The sequence below is a fragment of the Tupaia chinensis genome, unplaced genomic scaffold (assembly GCF_000334495.1).
Source record: "Tupaia chinensis unplaced genomic scaffold, TupChi_1.0 Scaffold000097_1, whole genome shotgun sequence".
Lineage (NCBI taxonomy): Eukaryota > Metazoa > Chordata > Mammalia > Scandentia > Tupaiidae > Tupaia > Tupaia belangeri.
Window position 1 is genome coordinate 3,172,732 of NW_006159559.1, and position 7,330 is coordinate 3,180,061.

The following is a 7,330-nucleotide window of genomic DNA, read 5'->3' on the forward strand; positions in this document are numbered from 1 at the left end:
AATGCGTGTGTATATGTGTGTTTCCTGCAGCGTTATCATTTCTTAAAATTCCCATTTTAGGGACCAGCAGATGGCCTAATGGTTACGTTCATCGTTGCTGGGTTCCCATGTAGTCTACTGCGGTTTGAGTCTCAGACCCAGCAGCTTAAAAAACTCATGCCGGGCATGTGTGTGTGAGCGTGCCCAAAACCCCTAGAGGAGAATGGAGGAGAAGGGATTGCAGCGTGGCCATCCCCTCGGGAGGTGATTTCTCACTTTCCGCTTGTCTCTCTCTCTCTGGCGAGCATACACTCCATATAGCATAAATCTCTCTCTAAAAAAATGAATAAAATAGAATGAATTCCCATTTTATGACTGAAGAAGATGCACACATTTTCTTTAAATTTTGGGTGACTATGAGCCAGCCATTCAGTGCAGGTAAAGTAGGTCCCAGAGCTTCCGGTCACATGAGGTGGACCCACCCTCTCCAGGAATGCAGAGTAGGCCCTTGTAATCTGTGACACCACAATTCAAATTAGAGTCCTGATATAGTCACCAGGAGTATGCAGGCTTTGGGACATCCGTCAGTGTGAAGGAGGTGTGGTAATCTGGCTGGAGGCTGACCACAGTCAGTCTAAACGAGGCTCCAGACTTTCATTTGTCTTCTGAGTGATGTGCAGCAGAGAGAAGCTGGATGCGTTTGCCACCCAGAAAACAGCTGGAGTGATTTTCAGCAATGATACAAATACTTAAAAGAGTGATGAGATTTTAGAAATGGCTTGGAGAAGATGCAGGGACCATTTCTCTTGAAAAAAAAAATTGCTCACAAGGGACGAGGTGTCATCTAATTTTCACACCATTTATTGGCATACTGGGAAACAAGACTAGTCAGCCAAAATTTTCTTCTTTTACTCTTTACTTCCATAATATTTTTCCATTTAAGACCAAGGGTAATAAAGCTCTTACTTGTTGTGCCATTAGAGCATAAATTGTATAAGACAAAAGCTAATAATTAGGTTGGTGAGTCAGACGTAGCAATGAGGAACTGGGTGGAGTTTATTAGCAAAATTTTTAGTTTCATGAGAATGGAGAACTTTACAGAGGAATTTTGCTTATTACCCCCCAAAGATTTATTTTCTAGGTTTTTTATTTAGTTTATAAACTGTTGTAAGAGCCGCATCATTTTAAAATAAGTAATTTTTTCAGAGATACTTTATTTGTAAACAGAAATGACCAATTCTTACATCATAGTTTTCCTGTTTTTATCTTTGCCTCTCTGTTAAATTAGTGCCTGTATACCACAGGCAAAGCCAACTGAGATTGAAAAACCTGGTCAGTCTAACTCACTGGAGTTTGTCTGTGTGGCCACACCTCAGGATGGGAGCCTGGAAATGCCAGTTTTGCTAGTCTCAGTTCAAATTATCCACACCTCAGCAACAAATCATCTCAATTTCCTATCTCTTCCCTCTCTCCTTGTGCACCTAATTAACCACCACACCTGCCAGCCCTAGGACCCTGATTCTTTAGTTGTTCCCTTTTATTCTGTCCTCAGCTGACTTCTTCAACTGATGTTTCACAGCCTTGGGAGCTCTGCCATACCTTCATGGTTTAAAAAGCCTTTTCATCCTCTTAATCTCATGAAGACTTTCTATTAGCGCTGAGGGATAAAGTCAGATTTTTGCCACCTTTATTTTAGGTGTAAAGAAACTGAGGCCAGCAGAAAAATGCGTGACTTGTTCAGTTTTCTTGGCTCATTCATGGTTTCTATCGACTGAAGCTATGGCCAAAGGTCGTTCTTCAATCCGTAGTCTCCTAGTCCGTGCAGCCACACTTTGTGACCTTCCATTTATAACAGCTTAAAGAAGGTTAGACCCTTCCATTCCCATTTCCAGTGGTCAAAAAAGATTCTACTTGATATTTAACTTTCAAGTACAACTTTTTATTTCGAGTGAACTTGAAGTTCAATAGGCCCTACATGTAGGACTGAAGTTAGCACCTCTGTATGGCGTTGTTTCAGCTGGAAGGCCAAACAGATAAATGATAACAAATCGTGGAACACAATCCACAATTACCAGAGAGTGTGTATATGGATGTTAGATGCATTGTGTAATATCACAGTATGCCTGCAGAACATTCCCATAGTATCAGTTTAAACTAGTAGCAATGAATCCAGACTTGCTTAGCAAGCCAAACTCTGTCATCATCCTTTCTGGATAGCAAACATCTTGTTACCAACTGTTGCATACATTAATAATTACAATGTGTGTCTGCTCATCTTGGTCTCAACTAGCTCTTATTTGTGCATGTTTAAAATTTTCCTTAACATTGATAGGCATTTATTACAGACTCTCTTCAGTGGTATGTTGGGCATTGGGCTATTTTACCACAACTACATATCAAAGGTATGGGTCAAAATTTAGAGCACTTTCCAGCACCATAGCAGCCATCTTGTTTCTGTAATATTAAGTCTTGAAATTTATAACTTTTATAATAGTAAAAGTTCACTGTACTTTAATACTCTTATAAAGTTTACCATGTTCCTATGTAAAACCATAATCTAATAAATATAACAAGCTGACAACTTAAATACTTCTTCAAGTTCGTTATTTTATCTATCTCTTTGATATACTCTACAAATACAATTGGTTCCTGATGTTAAAGAATACAGTACAGAAGCCGGCACATAGTGCAGTGGTTAAAGGTACTGGATTCCCACATGGCTGACCATGGTTTGAGTCCCAGACCTGACGGCTTGCTTTCTCACTTTCGCTCTTCTCTCTCTCTCTCTCTCTCTCTCTCTCTCTCTCTCTCTCTCTTTCCTTCCCTCCCTTCCTCTCACTCTGTTCCTCTCTGGTCAAATTGAAATAAACAAATGAATAAATAAATAAAGTTAAATGAAATAATTCTTTTTTTAAAAAAAACAAGAATACAGTACAATCTAACTAAGAAAAAGAAAACTCCTATTTTAGTTCAGACTCAGGCTGACTGTAAGAAATTGGCCAAATTATTCCTAGTTTGAGTGCCTTGATCATATTTTGTAGACATATTCAGAATAAGGTTATTTTTCATTAAATATATTCCCTGGTTCAAGTTTGTATAAGAATATGTTTTAGTCAGTAAATTTTTCAATGAGTTTATAGGAAAACGTAAGTTCCATTAACATTGTACCAAGAGTTTTCAATATAGTGTCACATATAAGAATGCATTAACTACCATAAATGTTAACTGTAAGTCTATGCATGCCTAGAAAGGAAAAATAGATTATTATTATGAATAATACATATTAATATAATTATATGTAATATATAATGAATGTATATATATATTCATAAAAGTTGTTTATAAATGAGAAGTGAGGTTTTATGAAGTGTTCTAACTTTCTCACCTTGTGTAGACCTTTATTTTAGCATCTTTTATAATATAATTACTTTTTGTTGTTCTTCCCTACTTCCCAAATGACTTCTTCAAAGGTTTGAGATGTACATTTTTATCTTTCAGAGGCTAGCATAGTCATTGACATGTGCATGGAATTCATTAAATATTTGTTGAATGAATATATACAAGAGCAATCTGAGAGTACAGAGTATAATGGCTATAAAAATGACAGGCAAGGGGCTGGCAGGTGGCATGAGGGTTAAGGGCCCTGGACACCCATATGGCCAATCATGATTCAAGTCCCAGACCTGGAGACTTGTTTTTTCACATCCTCTATCTCTCTACCGCTCTCTCTTACTGTGTCCCCCTCTGGCCAAATTGAAAGAAAGAAAGAGAGAGAGAGGGAGAAAGAAAATTAAATAAAATAATTCTTTACAGAAAAATGACAGGTAAAATTCTTTATATTATCTAGCTTCTGGCATATACATACCACTTTTTAATTTTTTTTATTTATTAAGTTGTTTTTTACCTTTTTTTTGTTGTTGTTGTTGTTGAGAGAGAGAGGTTTTTGCTATAGGACACGTGCACTCTCCAGAAAGACAAAAACAGAGAGATAGAAAGTGAGAAATCACTCCCCAGTGGGGATGGCCATGCCGCAATCTCTTCTCTATTCTCCTCTCGGGATCTTGGGCACACACGCACACGCACCCGGAATGAGTTTAAGCCACTGGATCGAGACTTGAACTGCAGTCAACTACATAGGAGTCCAATGACATGCCATTACACAAACTTCTGGTCCCTATTTATTAATTTTAATTATTTATGCATTTAATCACTATAGATCATTTAGATTGCAAAGAGACTTTCCCAGCATTATATACACTTAGTCCAGCCCAGTTGAGAACACTATACACGTCCTCATCAACAAATAATAAACCATATCTGTGTTCCATAAATGTCATACCTCTCTAATTTTTTCCCAAAATTTCCTTTCCTATGCTCTTCCCCTCCCCACTCTTTCTACTTTGGCTCTAGGGTCCATAACAATTTTTAATGCTTGTATGTCCTCCAGTCTTTCAGTCTCTGCCATAGAGTGTGGACAGTAGGTATATGTTAAGTGGAGATATACAATGTCTCTCTTTCATAGCCTGACTTGCTTTATTCAGCAACAAATCTTCCATATCCATCCACTTTCTATCAAATTCCAGGACCTTGTTGTTTTTTGTTGCTGAATAGTATTCCATGGAGTATATGTGCCACACTTTTTCAATACATTCATCTGTTGTGGATATTTGGGTTGGTGCCATGCTTTTTGTTTGTTTGTTTGTTTGTTTTTGTTTTTTTGTTTGTTTGTTTTAGAGACTTTTGCTACAGGGTGCGTGTGCTCGCCAGACAGAGAGAGACAGAGAGACAGAAAGCAAGAAATCACCCCCCAGGGGGGATGGCCATGCCACAATCCCTTCTCCTCCGTTCTCCTCTCGGGACCTTGGGCACGCATGCACACGCGCCCGGCATGAGTTTAAGCCACCAGGTCTGGGACACGAACCACAGTCGACTACATGGGAGTCCAGTGACATAGCCATTACACTAACTGCTGGTCCCCGTTTCCATGTTTTAGCAATCGTTAATAAGGCTGCAATGAATATAGATGTGCAAATGCTTTTCCAAGTGATCTTTCTCCTGTCCTTTGGGTAGATACCCAGGAGTAGAATTGCTGGATCATATGGTAGTTCTATTTGAAAGTCTTTGAGGAACCTCCATATTGTTCTCCACAGTAGCTAGACCAATTTACATTCCCACCAACAATGTAGGAGTGTTCCCCTTTCACCACATCCCCTCCAGCACTTATCATGTTTTGTTTTTTTTTAATCTTTGCCATTCTGACTGGGATTAGGTGGTATCTCACTGTGGTTTTAATCTGCATCTCCCTTATAATGAGAGATGTTGAGCATTTCTTCATATGCTTTTTGGTTATTTGTATATCTTCCTTAGAGAGTTGTTTATTCAGCTCATTTTTCCATCTTTTAATTGGTTTAATCTTTTTTTTTCTGGGCATTTTTTTTTATAGGGAAGGCCAGGTATTTAATTCAAATTGAATCTAAACCTTAGATCTCTGGCTTAACAATAACAGAAGAAACCATTAAACACACAATCAACTGTGTTAACTCAGAGATGGTTTAAACTAGTCTTATAACTTCTAACATTCTGGGCTGGCAATGACAGCATGACAAATATTCAGTCTAGTTACAAACCCCTGTTTGATTTTCCCTTGGCTACTAAATCTTAAACAGATCTGGAAAATGCACTGTTTTACAAATGCTTTTACCATATACCACTGTTGCCAGTCTTGAGTAATTATGGTTTCTTCATCCCCTGAGAACATTTCTAAATGAGAGGGCCTTTTCTTTGATCTGCTTGTCTTGATGTGTTTGTAAAAACTCAGAAAGTAAGTTTAAAGAATGAAGATTAACGGAGATGCCAGGAAATTTTTCATTGCAAACACAGTGAGCAGTAAGAGATGTCCTCTCACACAAAGTGGCCATAAGGTCCGCCATTAACTGAATCTCTGACAACCCTTCATTGGTTTAGAGCCCGTGGAGCAGCTTCTTGCTGTCAGGTGTACATCATTTCAGCCCTGTGAGACATCTTCTTGGGAATAAACAAGTAATGCTCTATCTAGCCTGATAGGTCCTCAATGCTCACATCATCCACATAGACTCTCACTTGCTCAGAAAAGGAGCCAGGAGAGCCAGAGTTCTGGTGTGCAGCGACTGAGAGTAGTCCTCAAGATCTTCGTTCTGGGGCAAAGGGGGGTACATTCTGCAGGCCTGAAAAAGAATACACTTCCATATCGTGCCACTCTTACACTGGCACTCTTGTCTACGCTTGTACATGGCTTACTCTGGTTTAGCTTAGAAATGGATTGAAAAAGAGATCATTGGCCTTGAGACTTGCTTGGGAGACTTGGGTGGCATCAGAGGAGTCTTCCTTTTAACTCTCGAATGGGAGCCTTGGAATGGAAGGGGTCAGTCTTGCTTTTGTGCTTGAGCTGGCTGCTGAAAGAAGACGCTATTGTACTGCAATGAATAAACTTTGGAGGATCCAGGACAGGAGCCTTGGAATGACGGCGATGCTGCATTCTCACTGCTCCTCGTGATGACTTCCTTGTAGATCCATGCCAACTGTCTTTAGATGTGTACATGCATCTTTAGGTTTGGTATCATCTGCTACTGGTCTGATGTTCTGATACTGTGCCTTCTCCAACAGACAGAGATGCTATGGACCCTGATGCATCCGCTCTTAACTTCTTGTAAGGTTTGTAGACTCCTCCTCTCCATCCTTAGCTTCAGATTTCATTGTGAAAGTTATTACCCTACTGTAGATGTTCCCATTAATACTCCTCGCAGCTGGGGTGCTCCGGTGATCTGGACCTGTCAGTTCAGATTGCCTCTCCAGTACCGCAGCGCTTGACTAACCCAGATCCAAACCCGCAGAAGGGCAGCCTGCATCTCTACATACTAATTCTTGACCAGGAAGTCTTATTTCCAAAATTACTATACTAGTCCTCAAATGTTTATATAAACTGCAGTTACAATTAGTTCTATATTAGGAAACTTCTGATTTAAAATCTGAATGTGAAATATTAATTGTAATTTTAATCATCATTGAAGTTGTTAAAAAACAAGTCTTTAAAAGATGGTCAATTTCGGGTAGTAGTACCATTCCATAGCCATATGTAGGTACCTGAAAAGCACTTACACAGTACTTACGTACATAAGAAAACATTTTCAGACCAAAATTAAAGCAATGCATTAATTTATACTAAATATTTAGTAGATCTATATTGAATGATCTGCATGTCTTCTGGAGGGTTTTGCTCCTCCCCATGACTTATTTATCTATTTGTCTCTTTCTCCTTACTAGAAAACAGCTAATATTCTACATTCACAATAGAAAAGGGGTCCATTGGGGCTAG

General features: G+C 39.0%; 1 pseudogene; it reads right to left on the reverse strand.

Moving 5' to 3' along the window:
• Positions 1 to 5,967: 5,967 nt before the first annotated feature.
• LOC114006879 (oxidative stress-responsive serine-rich protein 1 pseudogene) lies at positions 5,968 to 6,756 on the reverse strand (annotated as a pseudogene).
• Positions 6,757 to 7,330: the final 574 nt, after the last annotated feature.